Below are 25,286 nucleotides of genomic sequence, written 5' to 3'. Positions count from 1 at the left end.
AATTCATTTTATTAAATATTTAATTATATATATATATATATAATAGATTAGAATAAAAGCAATGAGTAATATTCGAATTCTGACCCGTTTCTTTAATGATATATCACATTCCACTTCGAAAATTATATAACACAAGAAATGAAAGACATTTGTATGAAAATATATAGTGATAAATTAAAACGTATCTTTATATCAAATACTTGTTTCTTTAGGATTATCAATATTTACTAATTGTTGTGGATTTTCAAGTTCGTCGATTAACCAATACGTCACCATTTTTCCTTTTCCCTGTAAAAATAAAAGAATTGTTTGACATTACTATTATGTTTATTAATATTTTTATATTATTTTATAATAAATTTTATGTAGACTTTAAGTTAAAAACTATAATAACAAAAATTTATCAATAAAGGCTAATATTCTGTACTTATTACAAGGCATTTCAAGAAGGTTAACTGCTTCTGTTCGACATTTCATAGAATGGTGTACCCTTTCTGTAGTACTTTAAATTAAATTAAAGGCTTCTTCTATAACTATTATTCATTATTGATCTCATACTGATGAACTAAATCTTTTGTATAAACCAAAGATGTGTGTGTTTTTTTTATTTAAACTTTATTAAAGCTTTCGATAAAAGTTATAACAGTTTACTTTTATGTTTATTGAAACATTTGTTAATTTAGATTTTTTGAAACAAGGTATGAAGTTTTAGAAACGTTATACAGACCTACATACTACACAGTAAACAAAAATGTTTAAAAATTGTAGTAATATTTGAGTGTAAAAGGATTTACATTTTAACTGTACTTACTTTCATTTCCACTTCTCCTCTACATTCAACTTGAAACGTTCCGAAGGTATCCAAAATCTCCTTTGTTTTCGGACTAACGTGTATTTTCAATGCTGGAAGTATATTTTTGAAATAATTATAATCTATTTAATAATTCTCGTTATAGAAATAAATTTTAATTTTTTTAATAAATACGGTGAACGTTTATTAAGAATATTAAATTTCTATAGTTTCTATAGTAAAGTTTCTATAAATCAAAGTATTTTTCAGATCACATATCAATCACTCAAAATTAACGTTTCGGAGACTTTCTTTCATTTCTAATTTTATTTTTCTCTTTTTTGTATACGTGTTTGTGTATAGAACAAAAGGTGTCTTTCATGAAAACCGTAGAAGGAAGTAGTAACAAAAATAGAAATTGAAAAGAATTTAACATCCATTGAGTAATCTCTATATAAGCCTATATAAAAAACATGGAAATGCTTTTGGAAAGCTTCAATGAACAATAGAATACGATGTTAAACAAAAGTGCAGAATGAAGTGGTTTGTACAGCGAAAAATAAGAATAGAAATCTTAGAGAAATATCTATTCAATTCAGACAACAATTAGAATATATCAGGTGCAAGCAAGCAGCGGGTGGTTGGATGAATTTCAGGAAAGGCGCGGAATAATTTTCAATGAAATCTACGGTAAAAATGCAGAAGTGTAAGAGGAGAATTGCGTGAAGTGGTAGAAAAGATCACCAAACTCTGTAAAACTATACCCTAGATCAGTGATTCTCAACCACTGCGAATACCCAATACATAAGCGACGTCAGACAAGTAGTTCATTCGGTTCTACCTTGTAACCGGTGTTATCGGTAACTGCCGGTAGTTACCAAGGCGTTTAGAAAATGTACCTAAATAACCAACTGCATTTAAAAAATCACTATTATGACGTCACCGGTTGTCCTGTGGTACTTACCGAAGTAACCGCGTGTGCCGCCAAATTCTTAAATTATTAAAAGTGTACCGTGACGAAAAAAAGGTTGAGAATCACTGCCCTAGATCAATGTTTGTCAACCGGACTATGTGGCCCCAATGGGATCACGAAAACTTTAAGGTAGCCATCAACTTTTGGGAACAATAACAAACTATAGTGAGCTACAGTCAAAACAAAATATTAAAATTTATGAAAACGATTAAACTTCAGCAAGTAAATTATTGGAGATATATGTGTAAATTACTAAAATATTATATTTAAATAAAATACAAAAGTAAATTTGATAAGGGAGGTTTGAATCTAAAATGTTTTATTTGTTATCAAACAATATACATACATTTGTTTTTTGTAAACGAAAACATCTGGAACCTTGCGTGTCATTTTCATTGTTTATTTTTCGAAGGATGTTTACTATTAAAAATAGTCCTATCGCATACAGATGTATAGAGTACATATACTGTAAAACTTGAATCTAGCTAAGCCATTTGTTTGTCTGTGAAATTAGCGTAAATTCGAGTGTGGAACTTCAGTGATATGTATAAAATAAAGAAAATTTCTGGATAAGTAGTGAAATGGCAAGTAAATTTCCAAAGCTTTGGAAGAGAGCCAATTTATTTTATTGCATTATCGTGTTGTATCTGGATTTAGTCAGATTATTCATCTGCTCTCAATAGCTCGTAACCGTCAAGATGTTAATGGAGGCGATCTTCGTTTGTCGCTGACAACATTGCAACTGGACATTAAAAAAAAAAAATTGCTAGTTTGTATCAGCCACAAGGATCACATTAAATAAAGTAAATGATAATTTATTGTTAAAAATTAATGTATGTAGTTTATAAGAATTAATTAAAAATCCATTTTGTAATATAAAAAAGCCATGAAATTTTAATGTTCATTTTTAATTTTTTCCCCATCTACTGTAATGGGGCTACAGAAAAATATTAAGCCTAAAAGAAATCAAAGGTCTAAAAGGTCGAGAAACACTTGGTTAAATGACATTTTCAATGCAGACAAACAGAACTAATTTTAAGCATTTTTTGAACAAAAATCTAGCAACGAGTTGCTCAACTTCACCGACAACATTTGATGTCATCTGCTATATTATTTTATTTTTAAAACCTTTTATAATTTTAATTATTAAAAAATGACAAAAGGCTTAAATTTGAGGATAGGAATGGGTTTTTTAAAACATTGTAAATGCTAATAACGAGAAAAATCGTCATTAAGTCCGACCCTAGTCGAGATTTGACACAAGAATCCCTTTGATCTTTAACCATCAAAATTTAATACCGTCAATCCCCTAATACGCAAATCTCCCTGAAAAATTTCAGAAATTTTCGACATAAAGTTAAGTTTTAAAATAAGTGAAAAAATCGTGCCCCCACACACAAACATCCGTACATACAGAGAGAGATGAACTCGAAAAATGCAAAAACAAATTTGATTTTTTTTTTTTTTTTTTGCATTTCTTGAGTTTTAAGGTCCCGAGTCCAAAATATAAAAATTTGGGGAGTGGGTCATTTTTTCCAAATTATACATGACAGAGACTGGAAAGTGACAATGGTATCTAAAGGTAATTCACGTGATTTCACGAAGTTGAAAAAAACGTGTATGTTCATTCTTTTGTGAATAAACATGACAGATAATGAAAAACCATCGTCGTTATTAATTATAAAATCATTGATTCTTAGATGTTTCCGTAATGCCATACTGTACACGTTACACATATGTAAGCAAATAAGAAAGCAAGAATGACGTCAGGGCTTTTTAATAACTAGCTGAAAAAGTTAAACATTCGCATGATTACGGATGTTTAATACCACAAAAGTATCGATATCAACAGTAGTTTTAACGTATCGATACCGGTATCGTCATCAGGTATCGAAACCGGAAATTTTGCCGGATGTCGCCATTCTAGTCGTTTTTACTGCGGAGAAGGTACACCTATCCAGTTTTTTTTTGCGCGGTGAATACGTTCCAAAAAAACGCCGTGTAAAAAAAATTCGCTTAAAAATGTACAGTAAAAATGAACATTGTGCAGAACAATACTTGATAGGATCCACATCATAAATGGAAAAAAAACAAGCAATCTAGCAAAGAAACACGAGCTTTTACGGCATTCTCTGATATACTGTACATAGTATGAACTGTACTTTAGAAAGTTAAATTAATCTTGATTTCGACTAAAACGTATCATTTTGAACAATAATAACAATTTTAACGAAATGTTACATTTAAAATACTAAAAAGTAAAATAAGGTAAACTTAAAAACTTTTAAAAGGCCTCAGTCAGTTATGTATTGAATAAGATAATTAAATTTAAAAGTTTTCAAATAAACTGCGTTTCCCGTGTGAAAAAAGTCGATTGCGTGTTTCAAAATCGCATAAATATAGACCGCGTAAAAAGAAGATAGGTGTACTGTATTCATTACAATAAACTGGAGCACATTTAGCTTCATTACAATGAATGCTGAGCAGCAATTAATATTTTTTGCTTACTCCGGAGAATTAAATCCCGGCTATGTAGATCAGAAGTTTGTGTATCAGTCAGTACTTCAGTTTTCACTCGTAAGATGTCATATGTACACAAAAAAAGCCCCAGATCTAGTCCTGCAAATGGACTCTGTGCGTACTACTGGGAGTGAACTTGCTAGACACTATACAAGTGATCAACAGAGCTACGAATGAAGTTCCGCAAAGAACTATGCAAAACTCATACTTCGAAACAAAAAATCTTTAAAATGCAACCTTTTTATTCGCTTTTCCAAACAAAGCGAATAAAAAGACTGCATTTTAAAGGTTTTTTTTTCTGTTTCGAAGTATGAGTTTTATTTGAGTACAGTTACAGAATAGTATGAACCAAGCAAATTCTTCACATTATAAAAGCAGGTTTTAATTATCAATTTGATTCCGCTTTGAATAAATCAGAATTTCCATTAGAATCCGTCGACTATATCGAAGAATACCAATTTCAATTTTGGCAACAAATGATAAATCAATATTGATCAAAGGTATTGTCAACGTTACCATTTACCTTAGCCTTCTGTGAACACTTAAAGATATCGTTTCTAAAGTAAAGAACTGAACGTAAGAAACAAGTGATAAAGATGAGAAAGAACAAATATTCTTTCAATATCTTGTCAAGAACAAATATTCTGCTTCCCCTTAAATGTAGGAAAGCAGAAAAGCTCTCCAGCTTTTAAGAGGCTTTCTAGAAACTGTACATTCAAAAATAAGATACTTTCCACGCGGTCGTTGGCATCGAAAATATTATTGAACAAAATGCGATGAATCATCGACTACAAATTCGTGTAACAGACTAATACTGTCAATGTTTTGATATCTTGTAAATTTACGTATTTAAGAAATAGGTAAAATAAAATGCAGTTAAGTTTAACTCTATTGTTTGTATTGTGATGTTTAACCGTAACTCAAAAATATTACTCTGTCCCTTCCACTTCGAGTTATCGAGACTACTGTAATAAAGCAGTTACTAATGAAGATGATATATTTAAAAAATTCTACGCTTCAGTATAATAAAAAGTAATAATTAAATAAGTAAATAATTTAAAATTTATTCAAATCAATTCATTAAATACTAAAATTAAGACAATGTTTTTGTGAATCACCATGTTATTGATTACAGTAACTTGATGATTCATAGAAAAATACATCTATAAATAACTATTGAGAATCTTTTATTAATAAAGTAATAATACAAACAAAGTAATTAAATACTAAAGTTTTATTTTCATTTATTTTTGATAGTATTCTAACGGTACTCTAATTCTGTGTATGGACATCGGAAATACCTTTTTATCCGCACATTCTTTAAGGAACCTCAATTTGCAGCCAGTTTTAACTAGTTTCAACGCAACCTTTCTGTATAACTTATACATGTTGGCCGGTGCCGCCATTGAAACAATCCTTACTTCCTCAGCAGATTTACCAACAATAATACACAAACACCTAATTACTTGCTGAGCTTGCTTATATCTTTATTTTCAAACGTTTTCAACCTTTATTTTCAACGTTTATTTTTGATAATTGAGTAATTTTATCTTACACATTTATTTTGTTTTTAACTATTCTTTTAAACATAAAACAACACAGAATTTTATAAGTTAAATTTAAAATATTCTCTTAAAGTTTAAACTATTAAATGTAAATATCTGTCTTATATTTCATTACTTTTTTATCGAACAATAGAATAAATTTAAACATAAATAAATGAACAAATTAATATTTTATTTCATCTTGTAATGTTGAAAAGTCAAAACTGTTTGTGCATTTCAGCAACATAATTATAATTTCATTAAATGTATTTATTCCAAAACTATATGTATTTTATGGTGTATGAAACTGACCACTAAGCTTTACCCTCCATTTTTACCAATTTTTATTCTATTTTACACTTCTTTCTTACATTTTGGTTTTAATAGTATACAAAGTTTTTATATACCTATTATTTTATACATTTATATAAATTATACTATAATTCATTTTTATTATCAAGCTCATTCAGATTTTATAAATTTAATAACAGTTTTTTTAATGTACTCTTCAATTTTTAATTAAAAATAATGTAAACATCGACCAAAACAGAAAGCCTGAAATGCATTTCTATTGGACTCGCCTTTAAAGAAGTAATTTCTCTTGTATGATATATCAGTAAATAAGATAATATCTAATTATCACAGAACTATTTAGTTTCCTAAAGTACTACACAGTTTGAATATCGATGTTGTACCTACCAAATATAGTATTTTGAAAAGTAGTATAAATGAACACCAAGTGAAATAAATAAGAAATTCTACAGTTTATTTATGAGCAGAATGTTACTGAAATTTCCATTGTAGATTTTCACATTTTTACGTATTGTTTTAAGTGTTTATATAGCTTGATACATATTTTAATCATCAGAATTTCAGCTGAATATAAAATGAAATCAATATCATTTCATATTAAGCTTTGTTTCAATGTTAATAAAAATTATTATTTAATTTTTAAGTAGTAATGATGATTCTTCTTGATGTTGTTCAAATTAAGAAAGACAACCATAAGATTTGCTCAGAATATTCATTTAAATATTTTATGAAAGAAGATCATTATATCATTAAAATAATTTTTTCCCCTTATTGAAGGATGGAATATAAAACTTGTTTTCAAAATGTCTTCAAAATTAACAATTCTTCAATTCAAATAAACAACTGAATAAATTTGAATTTGGATAATTACACTATAATCCTTAAATATATCCATGGAACTTCGGGAAATAAACAATGCATTTCATAAATTGGTGTTAAGTATCTTATATAATATTGCACAAGAAAAATCCATACAATATTAGGAATTACGTATATTTCATAATTAATTTATGAGATAAAGTGTTTCTATTAATTATTAATTTAAAACAAAAAGATGTACTGACCTAATCCCGTCGACTCCATCCTGGAGGCCGTATTGACAGTATCGCCAAATAAACAATATCTTGGCATTTTTAAACCTACAACGCCAGCAACACATGGACCTGTAACATGGCATTAATTTGATATTTAAATATTTAGCTTAATAAAAATTAATAGACTTCCATTAGAATTTTATTTGAATTACCTTAAAGTAAGAAAAATAAAAACATAATTTATTTTTATATGTTAGAAATAAACATTTTCTGTTAATCTACACCGTATGACAAATCGTTTATAATTAGCGATTATGGCATTCATGGAATTTGGTCCACTCGCTGCGCGCGTGTGCCAAACTTCCATTCATGCCATAATCGCCTATATTATAAAGTACAGTAATTGCATAATATACTATCATGAATCCAATAAACAGAAATAATAAGTATACCAGAATGCATTCCGATTCTTAGTTTTAACTGATCTTGCGGTCGATGTCTGATTGTAAAACACTTAACTGCATTCAATAGAGCAATGGACATTCTCGCAATTTCTCTGGCATGTAAATTACCATTACGCATCGGAAGACCAGAAACTACCATATATGCATCTCCGATAGTTTCCACCTGTTAAAAATGCATTAAAACAATATAATTGTAAAGTAAAATATAAAATATAAAAATGAATCAAGTAAATAACAAATTTTTTAATAATTGTATAAAATTAAATTCTTTAGTTATTGTACTAACTCATTAATACAATTGTGTTCGGCTTAACTACTTTGTAGAAAATGTGAATATTTACGAAAATTACAGATATGGCCTTGTCTAATGTTTACTACATATTTTATTATTATTATTATTATTTTGGCATTTATTGCTAATCAATTGTGACTTAATAAAGGTAATACTTTGCTATAAATCTTAAGAAATGAGACACTGAGAAACTCATTTAATGTGATCGAATTTTTTAATTTTTAAATGTTAGATTTAAATTTTGAATTGTAAAATTGAATTTCAATTCTATTATTTGTTTTTTAAACATTCCATACATACACAGTGTGTCCGTGTAAAGTATTACAAGCTTGATAAAAATTTCCCTCGCGAAGGGTCTTTTTCCCCTCATTTTTTTATTATTATTTATAAAATGATGTGCCCCCCGCTCTTTTTCCTAGGAGGATAGGGGGAAACTTTGAAATTTCAAACGGAACCTTATAGAAAAGTATAAATTTTTGGATTATATTGATAAAGACAAGAAATTTTCATGTATTGTTTTACTGCGCCCATTTGCTTTTATACTGTACTGTACAGTACGTCTTATTAGAAAACACTTAGAAATTTTGAATTAAGTCTGTTCATATCTTTTCAGCTAGACCTCTTATTTTATTTTTGAGAAATTAATATGACTGGTATACTGTATCCACTTATTCGATTAAACGATAAAATTAATATCAAAATGGAAAATACAGTAGAGCATCGATTATCCGACTTAATTGGGGACTGGGGTTGGTCGGATAACCGAAAAGTATGAAAAAATACATTATTAGTATAGTGTATTAGGCCTGGTTTAAATACTAGCTTCCCTTTCATGGTCGAGCCAGTGCTGCCAGCTAAAACACGCAAAAATTTAACAAAAATAATATTAAAGTAGCCAAGACATAACCAAATATTGCAGCGCCACATCCCTAGCGGACATTTGAATTTGCCGACTAGAACGCGGTCGGTTAACCGATAAGTCGATCAGGGGTCGGATAATCGATTCTCTACTGTAATATGTAACTTTTAAGTACAGTAAAATTATATGATAATAAATTTTAACGCTTTCAAGTGTGTTATGAGTTATATATTGATAGGTGTTCCTAAGACATGGAGTGAAGAGATTCGAATATCATAAATGACCCCTTAAGTAATCTTGTTACTTCGGACGTGAGTTTGATTTTATTCATATATGACAACAAGACATGTGAGCAATCTGCAGACAGGCTATTATCGGAAACTGGCCCATATTTAGTTTTTACTAACGTGAAGAAAGCCCGAAAAACTCCAGTTGGCCAGCCCGTTTGACAGGAGCGAACCCATGTTTAGTGGTTTTATTCACTCGGACACTGATTGGTTGGGATGAGAGAACAGTCCGGATAAAGGAGCATATGCAACGATCCCAACGGTGCTCTCTTCAGCAGACTCAACTATATACACTTGTAGTAGCAATTAGTACAATTTTATAAATAAAGTATTACAATACATATAGAATATTAGATACAGTTTGATATGAAATATAAATAAATTATGAAAAACACGATCATTTTGTACTTATGATATTTTATTTTATTTTTTTTGTTAATCCGTTTGATTTGAAAGAATTTCATTCTAGCTTACCTTATAAACATCGTAGCTTTCTATCACCGAATCAAAGCATGTATAGAGATCATTTAAAAGATCCACAACCTAACAAAATAAATTTAATCATTAAAAATATAATGAAAATTATTTTATTTTATTGATTTATATATTCGTATTTAAAATTTCTATATCAAGTTAAAATAAACACGATATTAAAATATGTTTTATTTCTTTATTCACTTATATTCGTCAAACGATACGCCGATCCGAAATTTCCTGTAGCCAGCGTATTGGAATTTTACTTCTTTCCAATCATAAAATCGTTAAATCTTTCTTTTCATAAGATATATTGATTTGTTAACATGAAACCAGCACATTAAAGGTAAATGGCCAGACACAGTTCATCCATTACGGGCAGACTGACTTGCAAAAGGGTAAGCCATTATAGGTAAGGAATAAGAATGGAGGCCAGACTCGTACTAATCATAAATCATGACATCCAGTCAACATGCCTATTCAGTAAGAATTATTATTTACTTGAAATATTTTCAAAATTTCATTTAAAAATAGGTATCTCGAAAGTTTTGAATATCATTTCAATGCTTTTCGACGAGTGAAAATTGTTAGAGAATAAGGAATTAATGAAGTTTAAGAAATTATAGATGCTAATAAAAAATATAATTTTTCATTAAGTCCATTCCCACTCAAGATATAACACGGAACATCCCTCTATCTCTCCATTTTTTTGATCTTCAATTCACCAAAATTTAATAGCATCTTCCCTGCAAAATTTCAGAAATTTTCGACCAAATTCACAAAAGTTATTACGCTTTAAAGTGGGTGAACAGAATCGTACATACATTTACACACTAATACTGATAAATACAATGGTCAGTGGTTGTATTACTTTCCCGGCTGTTATATAAAACAGCTGGTAAAATAATACAACCATCGACACTCTAGCTAATCTACAGCAATAGAGAAAACATATTCATGTATATAACACACTAAACATTTCACGTACAGTACGTATCAGTTTGTATGCAATTAAACTTATAATAAAATACTTTTAATTTAATCATCTCAACACAAAATTATTAAAATATTCTATAATTTTATTAAAATCTGTAAACATACTTAGTTTTATGTCAAGCTTTTTAAAATAACTTCTAAATTCTAAATATACAAAATTAATTGTAAGCATACAGAATCGTTAATCATCGTTATTATTTTATAAAATAGATCATAAAATTACAAATATATAATTTGGCCGAAACGTCAGATTTACATTATTTTTAAACTGGCTTGGAAAATATTCGTAATTTAGCTTTGTCCATTAATAATTCACTTCATTCTTCATATATGAATCAAGCAAAAATAAGAGTAGGCAATTTAACCATTGTTAAAATAATGTTAAAGTTTATCTCGGTTCATTGACTTTTGAGCTATCGTGTATAAATTTAGCCAAATTAGAATCGTTTGTTAAGCAGATTCATATAAAGGCTAAACCCGATGATTTAAAATATTGTAAATTACTGCTACTTTACTACAATATGTATAAACTTATGGGCATTACAATATAAATTATATTTCTATCTTTCGTTTAAACTAATGTACTGTACTTAATTATTTTTCTTATATAATATTCTATGCAATGAATTACTTTTAATATTTAGTATTTTGAAATTATTAAATTAGTGATGTGATGTTATATCAATACATTACGCAGATGAATACATATTATAGCTAATTGTACGGACAATTTACAGATTGTCTGTAAATAAATTGGTATCAACAGTAATAAAAAATCTCCTATATAAAAAGCGAATAGAGAACTTGATGAAAAAAGTGCCCAAGAACCGGTCTAGGAACAGACCAAATTGTCTAATCCCATGAAGTTAATGATGCTATTTTTTTTATTACATATTTAAATAAAATAGGTTTATTGATTACAGTTTTACATGTAAAAATTAATTTATGTATATCGCTTATTTTCTAACTATATTCTCTTAATATATATTTACTATAGCTATTTTCACTTATTTGTATTAATTTTCTATTTTATACACCAAAATTTCTCCAGATGGCACCACATGAAAAGCGTTACTATAAATTCCTCATATGTTATTTAATTAGCATTAAATGCTTCCATTGATCAGAAATCATATCGTATTAGAAATAAATGAAAATAAATTAGAAAAAATTTATATACAAATTTACTATAATTTAAATTTACAATTTATTTATGTGACGTCCTATTCTTTCATCCTATTCCTAAACGATAAAATTATTTTTTAAAAGTTATGTTTCATTCACATAAAGAAAAACTAATTTTCCTTCTGCAAAAAATTAAATATAGTGATTTTTTAAATATTCATATAATTTACTATCCTCTATTTGCTCTTCCATTAGAAAATTTAATAACAAATAATATATGCAAAAGAATATTTCGTAGAAATTTTCTTATTCATTCAGGTCACTGACGTTAATTGTAGGACTTTATTTCTAGAGGTAGACGTTGTCGAGAAGACTAATCTTAGTGGTATGTCGAAATGTTTATACGTAATACCATCATGCAAAGAATATTCAAGCTTTTGTTTCCCATACAAATTGTCATTGTACATAGAGGATATTCGAAAATTTGATGTCCTAAAGTACTAAATTAATTTAAACAGATTTAATTCGTGAAGTTTCAATCAGGTAAGTTTGAACTTTGTAACATTTATAAAGCAAGAAAACATGTATATATATGTATAGTTTCATCAAAATATTATTTTAATTTTTATAATGTATGTACGATATCGATTTTTGTCTTAAAACTTACTTTAATGCAATAATATTAATATTAAATAAATTTAAAAATAACATATATATGTATATATACCTGCATTGGTGTACTCTGTGCAGAAAGTGCAGTAAACCCTACGATATCACTAAAATAAATTGTAACGCTATCGAAAGCTTCGGCAGTTACAGACTCTCCTCTGATCAGTTGACTGGCTACAGATCTATAAAAGAAGCATTATGTTAATGGAAATAAGATTATGTGATTTCTTTAGATAAAACAGCTTAGTTTCAGTAAAATAACTGTCATACTTTAAAAAACATAAACCGTATAATGTAGTTTCTAAATTAAACTTTACGAGTAATGCAATTATTCCTGCCCCAAAAATTTAGATTTGTAATAAGTATAAAAATACAGTCTTAATAATTAGTATTTTTTCGAACAACAATTTAAAACCTACATATACATTCCATGTTTTATAATAACTTATACATATATACGCTTGGACTAAAACACTAATTACAGTAAAACTTGCTTTCGGACTTAACTGACCCCCTCAAATCAGTAAAATCCCGATCTAACTCCGTTAAATCGAGGTTTTACTGTATTGAGAATCTATTCATTCATATATAAAGGCTTATATGTTAATAGAAATTAAACTTATAAGTTACTTAAATATCAATATATATTTTCTAATATAAACTTGAAGTTATATTCCAACGATAAATTTATTTCAGGTATAGTAAATTTTCTCCTTAAATTTGAAATAAATTTACGTCGAAAACTAAAGTTGATTTATATTATTTAATATTCTATATATTATATATTTAATGAAAATAAAATTTAAAATAAAGTTAAAACAAAATTAAATTAAGATTAAATTCAAAAGAAATAACACAATACTAAAACATAGAATTAACACTTCGTCTAGTCTGTTTTACAATGTCAGGTTCTATTCTTTTTCTTATATATGCATATATTCATAATAAATATATTGACGTAGCAGTAGGGACCATCGAGAGCTGGCAAGGGGCGCAGGGGTCCGCTCGACCACTACGCCCTAAGTTATCTCTGGATACGAAGAAAAATCTCCTGCTCCTCCCTCTTGATAGTCCTTTACGCTTTAGCCATTTACGCCGCTATGTCGAAGAACCCCTGGATCATCTGGTATATAATAACTTATGTCCAAAAATTTAATCATAGTCGTCCACTTCATAGATATAGCAAAAAATAAACAGAAACAGCAGAAAATTTATCTAAACGTTTACAGACAATAAAATTACTTTGGATATAGTCGAATGTTTCATTACAAAGCACAAGTTTATGAAAATCATGCGGGTTCCATAAATACAGTAACAGCATCGTTTCTGTTACGATTTAGCCATCGAGGACAACTTTTTAATGTTTTACTGTATGACATTGGTAGTAATAATGCCACAAAGATGCCACTTATGAAAGGAAGAGTTATTGGAAAGCTAAAAACAGGCCATTCGCAAGTAGGTAGATGTGTTCTGGACTCTTGATGCGTCATACATCCAATCATTAGTTCAGATTTCAAAGAACAAGAAATGGACATCAACCAGAAACTGGACGTCCAAGAGTTATCATTACTCAGCGAAACCGCTATTTGATGTTAAAAGCGCTCCGTAACAGAAGAATGTCTGGTAAGCAGCTATGGTCACCAGTATTAGTTTCTTGATACATTATGTTCAGGAGGATTCGGGCAAATGGTCTATTTTCCAGATGACTAGTACATGTGTTCCATTGACTCTTGTGCAGAATCCGTTTAAAATGAAGTCAAGAACAACTTAGATATTGGACGTTAAATGAATTGGGAAATGTTCTGTTAACTGACGAATCAAGGTACAGTTTACAGTTTACAGTTTACAATTTAATTCTCATCGGTTTATAATCCTCACAGAGAGGAGAACTTTATACAGTTTCATGAACATTATGGAAATCGACAGTTTTGAAGGTTGTAGTATAATATCTGAAGTAGTCTTATGCTTAGTGGCCTCACTCAGCTCCATGCTCCCGAAAAGGGAGATGACATTTATGCAAACAGGTAGAGATGATGTTTTGGGACACCATTACACCATTTAAACGCGTTGTATCCTTTCAGTCTTTACCACGAACTCGCCACAAGCTTTAAGATGTTCTTGTTCAAAAGTGGACTTTCTCCCGATAGAGTTGATAAACATTACAGGTTGCACGCATAAACACTTTCAGTGCAGTGTTTATGCGAGCATAAGGCAACCACACTCCATATTAATGATTTTCTGTGCAAAAAAGTTTACAATGCTTAATACTTATTCATGTTTTCGATTTGATTTAATTTAGGTGAAATTTTTGCTTTTTGAATTTTTTTCTTTGCGTAAAGAATACGATGTTCTTTATGTTAAGTTTCAGGCTTTTCTGATTAGTAGTTCATCAGATATAGGCCAAATGAATGGATATGTTTTTGTTTTGAACTTAAGCGTATTCTTTCGGTCCATTTTAGGCAAATTTATTATTAATTGAATTTGCCTGAAATTCCCGAAAGAAATTCTGTTATATATAACTTATTAGGATATCGCTGGATACAGAATAATTTTGCAGAACAATTTTTAATATGTGAAGAACCATAATCCTGTGTTCAATTTTTTAAATATTTGCAATCGAATTGCAATTCGATAAAGTTCTATAAGCTACTGAAAATTTTATTTTTATTATTATATTTTTGTTAACGTACAACTATCGAAAAAACGTAACTACCAAAATATAATTTATTCATTTATTAATCCATAACTGCAAATAAAAATAAAAATTAATTTTCTTATACATTTTGAAATTAAAATTTTATAAGACTAATATATATACGATAATAAATTCCAGTTGTTAATTATTTTTCATTCGTCAATACAATTGCAGTTATACACGGTTTAATGATATAAGAAAATTCAGAACAATATAGATAATGGGACAGAATGGGGTTACGTCATAGTCAGTACTGTGTGGAAGAAATGGCTATTAATTTTAATACGTTTATTTAGGTTTTGCAATGTGCTTTTATTTATTGTTGTCCCAAGCAATCCAAAAATAAATACATAACATGTGTAAAATTGATGTTTACTCAGCATACATAGTTTTAAATATGCCTTCATGTGTTACTAGAGTAACTAAATGGCATTAAAAAAAAGACATATCCTAAAACTTTGTTTTTATATCGTTCACGTAGACCTTGTTTATAAATAGGATTTATTATACTTATTATACAGGTAAAAATAGAAATATTTTTGTTTTATTTTTGACTGACTTCCTCCCTTTGCTAATTCGAAACTACACCAGTATAATATGTCCTATTTATAAACAATGTCTATGTGGACAATATAAAAACAAAATTTGAAATACAAAGGACATAGAGGCACAAAGAATTAATATTTATTTCCAAAGACATATCTATTTTGAATATGCCATTGACAATGGATATTGGTATCTTGTAAATCTATTATTCTCGTCCACTTTTTCAATGCATTTTTCCTTATCTTATTATCTATTTTGAAATTTGAAAAGATTAATCTTCTTAAAACAAAGACTTAATTTATTAACTTTTTAGAATTATACATAAAAATTTAAAACACACTTCATAATTTTATGTAGTGACAATAATTTAATGTTAAATATAAAATAAATCTTGTTAACAATATAAATAAAGAATTTGTATTGTTAACAAGAAGGGTAACAAAATGAATAATAATTATAAAATATTTTCTTGTCGACTTAGACAAGTGTAGTTTTGTAATTATATGTATAAGAAAAAGTATAATTATTTATTATTTTTCTTGTTGATATTTTGACTACAATCATTGATCTCAATGAAAGTTAAATCAACTTTGGAATAATTGTCTAGAGAATAAATTAAGAATAATTCTTTACAATATAAATGAAACAGTAATCTTTCGAAAAAATAATAAACAAAAAAGATAAACAGTACTTCAAAATAGCCGCATTAAACCTACTAAACAAATTAAGTTTTTGGATCTTATCCTTTCTCTATCCATCAACTTTAACAATCATGTGAGATTTTGAAATTTTAGAGAAAATATTCTAGAAAATTAATAGATAAATTAATAAATAGAAAATTAATAGATAAATTAATAAATAGAATAAATTAATAAATTAATAGAGAAAATCTTTTAAAATTTAATATAATAATTCGAAATTTTTTCAAAGTTACACATCAAAGAGAACAAGGAACAAATCTTTCCTGTGTTGACAGACAGTTCCTGAGAGAGATCTTTGTCTCCCATGACTAAGAGGCCGACTGAACCGAAAAGACTCATCATGGCATCCAATCAGATGATCTTAATTCTTAATCTCTACTGGAGGAGAAAAATAGTATAAATAGGGGATACGCGCTAAACTCGGCACTTCAGCACCTCAGCACAACACATTATCCAGTATCCTCTTCTGACTGAGTGCCATAGTTCCTCATACAAGTAAAAATGCGCCCCCCCAAAAAATGATTCACATAAGTAAAGATATTACAGAGGTAATATAATATTGTTGTAAACTCTCTCTCTCTAGTTAGATGGAATGTTTAGTTATTTTATTTGTAATTTCTGTTACTTTTTATATTATTAAATTTTGTTATTTCCTTGTTAACTAAATGTCGTTGGTTTCGTCCATGTTAAGACATCCTATCTCTTTCTCATGCACTCCCCACACATCAATTAGCCCTCCTTTTTAATAATATTTAAACGCGTGATAGGGCGCAAATTTCATCCCTATCTGGTGTCAGCATCCTGACGGGAGACAAGATTATACTATCGTACGTCTCCATTTTTTTAACGTCATCCTTCGACATCGAGGTCGAATCTTACCGGTTTTGTGTCAAGTAAGTGGTCACCTGATATCACCCCGTGACCCTCGGCTTATCTCACAATCATTTACAATCGTATTAAAATTCTAAACCAAATCTTACAATTACTAATTTTATATCTAAATAAAAATTAATTTATATGTAGCAATTTTTAAGCTTTTTCATTTTTATATAGATACAATCAATTTTTATATCATGTTGATTGGTTATTAAATGGACTTTATCATTCAGTAAGCAGACAGAAAAACTTTTAATATTTAATTCGTAATAAATTGTCAAAAAGAACGGATTAAAGACTAGAAACTGAAAGAGTTAATAGCCATTACGATATTGAAAATTCTTATCTAAGTTTAGATCAAATCCTAAAATCCTCTTAAAGCAATTTTCAAAAAGAAACTTTATAAAAAGAAAAATTTAATTAGTTTTCTATATTAAATCAATTTGTCAACTGTTTATAAATTTACTATCGAATTCATATTAGTTATTCAGAAATAACATAATACTCACTAAAGAATATTATGATAAGTTTTTATATCAATTAGACATTAGCAAGGTCGATCAGCTTTTCCCCTTAATACAGCATTAACAATACTCTTTTTTTTTAAAAAAATTTATCATTGAATTTTAAGTACAATTCTATAGCAGAATATTAACGTAAAGATTATTTTATACCAAACTATATGAAGGAAAAACTGTAAAAAACATCATAGAAGTATTTTGACGTTATTTTTATAAATTAAACTTTAATTTGCTTTTCTATTTTCAATAGATCTTCACTTTACATTGTATTTTTTCTGTTATTAGACTGTTGTAAACATAAATCTTTTAATAAATTTTTAAAACGCTTTTAAGGGCTATTTTAAGGGACTCGGAATTTGCTCTCTACACCTGGTTACAATGCATATTACACAACTAAATATCATTTAGAAATATGATTACTGATTAAATTATAGTTTTGGTCGTGTTTTTCGAGATGGGTGCAGCCTCGATAACGAAGATAACGAAGTATCTTTATGTACTGTACATAATTATATAACGTTACTTAAATATATACATAATACAGTAGTCGTTTTAACTAAAAATAAGATATTAAATTGAGTATTTTCATATTCAATTTAATATCTTATTTTTGAACAGAAAATGATTAAAGAGAATTTATATATAACAAAATTTCTGTTCAATTTTAAAGAGTCACAAACAATTATAGCCATCATAGAACATTAAAATTACTTATCATCAAATTAAATACTACAAATTACTTATAATCTTTGATGAATTAATAAAAATAATCTACTATTGTTACAGCAATAATTACTATATTGAATGTATAGTTTTAATTCTATTATAAATTTTTAATTTTAAAATTTTATTATATATATAACACAAATGAAATTATGATATTTTATTTAGTAAATTATTATCAGTAGATCATAATACAGTTTAATGATGGTAATTATTTGGACTATTGTTAATAAATCATTAATAATTCATGAAAATAGAATTAAATTGTTCTATTAATGCTAATCATTTAAAGTTCATTATTTTTTTTCTGGTTAATTATATTAATATCGTTTTCTATTAATAAAATAATTGAATATTTAACAGTTAAATAAATATATTTATTTGTAATTTTTGGATATTAATTTAATTAAAACAGCCGGTTTTTCTCAAATAATGACATTCTAAGAGCCTGTAATTGCGTGTTTCCACCACTAAAGTTTCTCGATGAGAAACTTTAGCGGTGGAAACACGCAATTACATTGTATAATTTTTTTGATATAACTATTCAATATACATTTTGTAATAATATTTTATTGATATTTATACATTACAATCACCTTTTAATATATGTTGTACTAATTAAAAGACATGCGATTTACTATACATCCTTTCCCCCAATTAATCCTTTAAATCGATGGCCTACCTGTATTATCGAAATATACTTTAGTATACTGAATATACTTGCAATTACATTTTTAAAACGTATAGATTTAGTAGTTTGTGTTTATTTTAAAGTGGTAAGAAAGCTCAAGGTCTGTGTAAATAATTAATATTCAATTAAATAGAGCTTTACTTACTTAGGAAGCAATTCGTAGAGAAGATTTTCTGCTTTCCTTTTTTCTTCCAGATAGTCTGCAGTTCGCTCTTCAACTAATGCTTCTAAATTGTTAGCATATTGTTCCATTCGAGAAAGAAGATTATCTAAAATATTGCCGCTTTCATTTTCTCTAGAATAGAAATTACTTCATTATTAAACGAGTCGTTTAACTTATACCTATTCTTACATGAATAATTTACTAGGAAAAATATATGTATTATAATTTTTATAGGATATTTTAAAAATATTTGAAAACTTCATTTAAATGCTTTTTAAAATATGTTTAAAATATTATATAATTTTTAAATATTTTAATTAAATTATTTATTAAAAATAGAAACTAAGTGTGACTTACAGTGAACTTTTAATGAATGAAGTAATGAAAATAAAAGATTAAAGTTACATAAATCAAAAGAACTTCTAAATTTCAAGAAAAATTAGTTAAAATGTAATATTAAATAACGCTTCTAGCCCACAACTTTAATTTAGATTGAATTAGTTAGCCTAATAAATAGGGTTGTAATAAATTAGAAGGTTTATTAGGAGGTCTTTCAGGAGGCATTTAGTCTTGATTTTTTATTTATATTATGATTGTCTTGATGGATACTGGTGTTTATACCGTATGTATGTAGGCTGATGAGGGGTCTTGGTACCCGAAATGCATTCCTACTAAAATTTGATTGAGGTTAATTAAAGGCTATTTTTAGCAAAATCTAGTCTATTTATTGCAGTCAGCCCTGATGTGATAAGCCCTCCACTTTATTACAACCCTATTTATTAGGCTAATTAATTCAATCTAAATTAAATTAAACTACCTCATTAAAGATACGATATTTTTTAAGCATGTGTGTGCCATAGCTACAAAAATACTAAAATTGATAGCACTTAGGATGAGTTTAAACCATTTATCAGGATTTCGTATAAAAGTGTTTAACTTTATTAAATATAATATTTGTTGTTTTAGTTAATATATTTTTTTAATTTAATAGAAAAATCTTAATAGAAAAATCACTTCTTTTTTATTTTTATTTAATTTTCTTGAAATTAAATCTTTGTTAGATCCTAGATTTCATCATCATCATCGTCAACCCTGGGCTCATTGTCCGTTGGTGTCTGGTGCCTTTTCCATTATTTTCTTCCATTTCTGTCAATCCATTTCCGATTTTCTCAATTCCCATACATTCGCTCCACACCACTTCTTCACGTCATCAATCCATTCTCTATATGGTCTGCCTCTTTTGTTGGATCCATCCATAATACCGTAGACTAAAGTCTTGATTTTTCTGTTTTCATTCATTCTTGTAATATGTACAAACAGTTGGAAGTTTTCGTTGTATAATTTTTTTGTAAGAGATTCTTTTTCATATATATCCTATTATAAAGTTCTTCGTTTGTGACTTTCTGCATCCATCCTATTTGTAAGATCTTTCGGTAACAGTGTCTTTCAAATGCTAATTTCCATAACTTTTATTATTACACATGTCTCACAGGTATACAGCACGCAGGAGAAGATGCAGGTGTTCAATACTTTTAATTTTGTCTGCAAACTAATTGCTTTACTTTTTAGATTTTGTCCATTGCTTTCAAATTTGTTTTTGCCTTGGCTATTCTAATCTCTATTTCTTTTCTGCAATCCAGATTATAGGTTAGTTTGTTTCTTAAATATGTAAAGCTCTCTACATTTTCAATGTTTATCTCATCTACTAGGATGTTTCTTGTCATATAGTTATCACCAAATATCATTGTCTTAGTTTTTTCACTGTTGATAATCAGTCCATATCTTTTTCCTTCTTCATTAAGCAGGTGTAATGTTTTCTCTAATTGTTCTTCACTTTCTTCAATGATAACTATGTCATCTGCAAATCTCAGGTCATCTTATCCATGACTCTTTCTAAGAGATTTATGAAGATAGTTGGGGATATAAGATCTCTCTGTCTGCTGCCTCTTTTTTGGTTTGAACCAGTTTCCTAGCTCCCACGCAATCTCACAGCTGCTTCTGCATTATCATTAATATAACTTAGCAGGTTTATTAGTTTACGATCCACTCCATAAGACATATTGACATCAGATTTCATTCGTGTTGTTGTTTTATAGTTAGCGCATAGATTTTTCGCTTAATAAGTCATTTAAAATAAGTCGAATATTTTAATTTTAAGGACAATCTTTCTCATCTGTTACTGTATTTTTGTCAAATTTATTTATTAATATTGATTCCTAATGATTCAACTCAAGCTAATCGAATTTAATTTTTCAAAGTTTGAATTAAAATACAATCGATACATTGAATTTATATTGTCTCAATACGTTTAAATTTCAAAATTAGCCCAAAAATAACGTATATATCCATAAATAAAATTTAAAAATCGATATCACAATAGCATTTTTTTAATTTCAAACTTTTTAAACCTAAAATTTCAATTTAATAAATTTATTATCGTCTTAAAATCTGTTCCATTAAAACTGAATTGATCTGAATATTTATTTATGGAACGTTCTGTTATAGATTTCATATTTAAAAACCATTTTCGTTAAGCTGGCTCTTGTCCATTTTAATTAAATAGTCTTTCCATTTTATCTAATATGATTTAACGTTATGTATCACATCGAATAAAACAGAAAATTTAACCAGACTAAAATCAATATATTAAAAATATCTGATTTTTGAATAAGATCTGAACTGAATTAACTAATCTAGGTTATATTTTATAGAAACTGGATATTTGATTATAATATTATATTAGTTAAAGTGAGATATTAATATAATCAAACTAGAAAAGTCGTCTTAAATAAAACCAATTTTAAATTCATAGATATTCAAAACATTCATTAATAAATGTCGAGTAATTATAAAAATTGTTACAATTATCATAATTAAAATGTACAATTTATTTATTTATAATTATTATTAGTTCTATACGATGCATAAATGCAAGTAAAAATATTTAATTACTTTGATAAAAATAACTGATTATTCAATATCTATTGCTACACTTTGCTACTTCACACAAGCAAATTATAGATAAATATTATGTATTGAATTACCTATTTAATCGTCTTATAATTAATTTTAAAGCATGAAAATCTGGCCTTTCGTTAAAATCTTCAGCCCAACATTTCTTTATCATTTGTTTGACTTCTTCGTCGCACGCATCGTCTTCTATAACCGGACGAAACGGTGAAGTCTGACTGTTTCGTACATTTTCTACAATTTCTAAAATTATTTTATAATATATATATATATCAATAAAGAAATTTAAAGTCATTTGAAATTATTTTATTACTCTACATAAAAATTTATTATTATCCATACAGTTAATATTATATAATGCATTATTATTAGTATAATTTATCTATACAATTTACTGTTCTTGATTTTTTCGGGACTCTTTTCTTATCCTCTACTTGCATAAATTTGCACAAAGTAATCGTGATAATTATTAATATATTTTTATAAATATTATTTATAGTTGTGAAAAGGACGAAGGATGAAGAAAGATGAAGAATCTCTGTATTTTCTTCTGTTAATTTCTTGTGGAAATTTTTAAAGAATTTCTTACCATTTTTTAAATGTATGTATCATCTAGTTAATGTATGTATCTATTTACTAGTTTTATTAATATTATTTTATTAAATTTTATAAAATTATTATATAAATAAGTGCACACCTAACATATAACATGTGTAATTTTTTATTATAAATGCGTGATAATTCTTCGTTGTCACGCTTTTATTTGAGGTACACTCGTCTTATTAATAAAAGAAATATTATTTTTTAATGTTTGTGTAATTAGTTATTAGAACTGTATCAATAATGTAATTAATTTAATCTTTCTGACTGATTGGTTATTTTTTACTTGACTGATTGATGGATCAAGCGATCATTTGTGATAAGTCCGTTGTTTTATTCATCGATTCTCACATAATTAATATTTATTTATAATTCAAACAATTTAAAATAAATTTATTAAATAATTAAAGAACACGATTGCATTTCTTATTAAAATCTATACAAAATTAATTTAAACTACACTATTCAACGGATTCCATAGTTTTACATTCATTTTATATACGCAATGATGTTATATAATAATTTCCATTTTAAGTAGACAGCTGCTTGCATTTAATAAATAAACAAATAATTTGGATTTATCATCATAAATACTTCTATATTTTCATTATGTCGTATTGACAACAAATCATCTTTCAACCTTTCTTTCAAATTGTTTCTCCACTTCTATACGTTTATAAAATTAATTTCCATGGATGTTTAATTTAATTTAATATTTATAGAATCGTATCAAATTAAAAGTTAACTAAAAGCATTAATTGAATATTTAACGCAAAATGGAAAGAATTTTCTTCAAGAATAGAAAACTACCGACAAAAGCGCTCATTATTGGCTATTGGAATTTCTAATTCAAAAATATTATTACAAACTTCTATTAATTAAAAATATATATATAATTATTTTTTAAAATAAAAAAATAAAAATAAATTATTTTATCTCAAGAACACAAATTTGTGACAAAATTCGAAATTTATGAGCGCAACCTTTACTTATGACGTTTGTATAAATCATCACTGATTCTTTCAAGATGGCACTTACTTGAGTGACGCCGACATGGCGATGTTTCAGCAATGTTATCACAATGGTTAGTCTCGATTCCTCTTCCAATCTTTGTTTGATACATCTTAAGATCCTTTCATCCGTTATGTATTACGAATTTATAGCAAAATACGGCTCTATTGCGCGATATATAAAACGACGTAAATTGACGTCATACCTTTGGGACTGAGTTCGAGGTCTCCTACAGAAAATGTTCCCTGTCGTGTGACGATTTCGTGAGATATGATGGAAAAGGAATAGACGTCACCTTTCTGGGTCCCTTCCGGTGGTGGATCAGACATGCGTAAGAGTTCTGGTGCAGTCCAAAGTTTCCCTAGGGAAAAATATGTTGATTCAATATAAAAGTTTAACTGAAAAAAGGTAAAGTAAAATATGCCTTGATTTATATGAAATTAATTTGATATTAAATATAAATGCAATATTTTTACAAAATTATAATGCTGTATAAGTTTTTAATATTGGATATTAAAAAAAATGTCTCTAGTTTTAACCTTTCATTTTTATTCTAAAGTAGGAATTAATTTATTATAAAAATAATATAGAACACTTCTATTGTTTTACAAAATATGACCACCTTTTTTTCTAATTTATGAGAATAAAATGTAAAAATTAAAACATAATTTAGAATATTATGTAAAGTGATCATCATAATATCTTTAAATATAATAATAATAAACGTGTTTAAAGCATTGAATATACACTTGATTAAATTAAAATAAGATTTAAAATTGATTTACCTTCATGAATTAAACATGAATTACTCCATATACATGATATTTCTTTTACTCATATTATTTTTGAAAAAAAAAATAAATGTTTTATAAAATTTATTTCATTTAGGCTAACATTCAAGTTATAATTTGATAAGCAATTAATTATTTTAGTATATTCTTTATTTAAAAGCGTATAGGTTAGAATATAAATGAAATATATTTAATAAGAAAGTTAAAATTTGAATATCATTTCATTGTTTTTTTATGTTGGACAATTTAAGGATTTTTATGTTAAATATGTATTAATTATTTATTATTAATAGCAACCATGAAAGAATATAAAATATATTTTTGTAAGCATATTCTTTTCATTTTTATAACAGGTATGATGTTAAAATTAATGTTTTCTTGTTTAAAAAAATTAAAATTCAACTGATTTCTTTATTATAATTACAATAAATTATATTAAATTCAACTATTAAACATTTCTATTTTAATACCTATTAATTCTTAACTTAATTTTTCAACAGAAACCACTTTCTAACTTCGCCTTTGTACACGAATATACAGTTTAGTTATTTATTCACAATTTTAATTTCGACTAAATAACTAAACTGATATTATATAATAAATTAATTAATTAAATAAATAAATAATTAAATAAAACAAACAAACTTAAAATATAAACA

At 27.2% G+C, this 25,286-nt stretch overlaps 1 pseudogene; it reads right to left on the bottom strand.

Annotated features, from left to right (window-relative positions):
- Positions 1–25,286, bottom strand: part of LOC136980834 (atrial natriuretic peptide receptor 1-like) — a 159,005-nt pseudogene continuing 133,719 nt past the window's right edge.

This window comes from Centruroides vittatus, unplaced genomic scaffold, assembly GCF_030686945.1.
Source record: "Centruroides vittatus isolate TY-2023 unplaced genomic scaffold, ASM3068694v2 contig_726, whole genome shotgun sequence".
In the NCBI taxonomy this organism is placed as follows: Eukaryota; Metazoa; Arthropoda; class Arachnida; order Scorpiones; family Buthidae; genus Centruroides; species Centruroides vittatus.
This window is presented reverse-complemented; position numbering and strand designations above follow the sequence as displayed.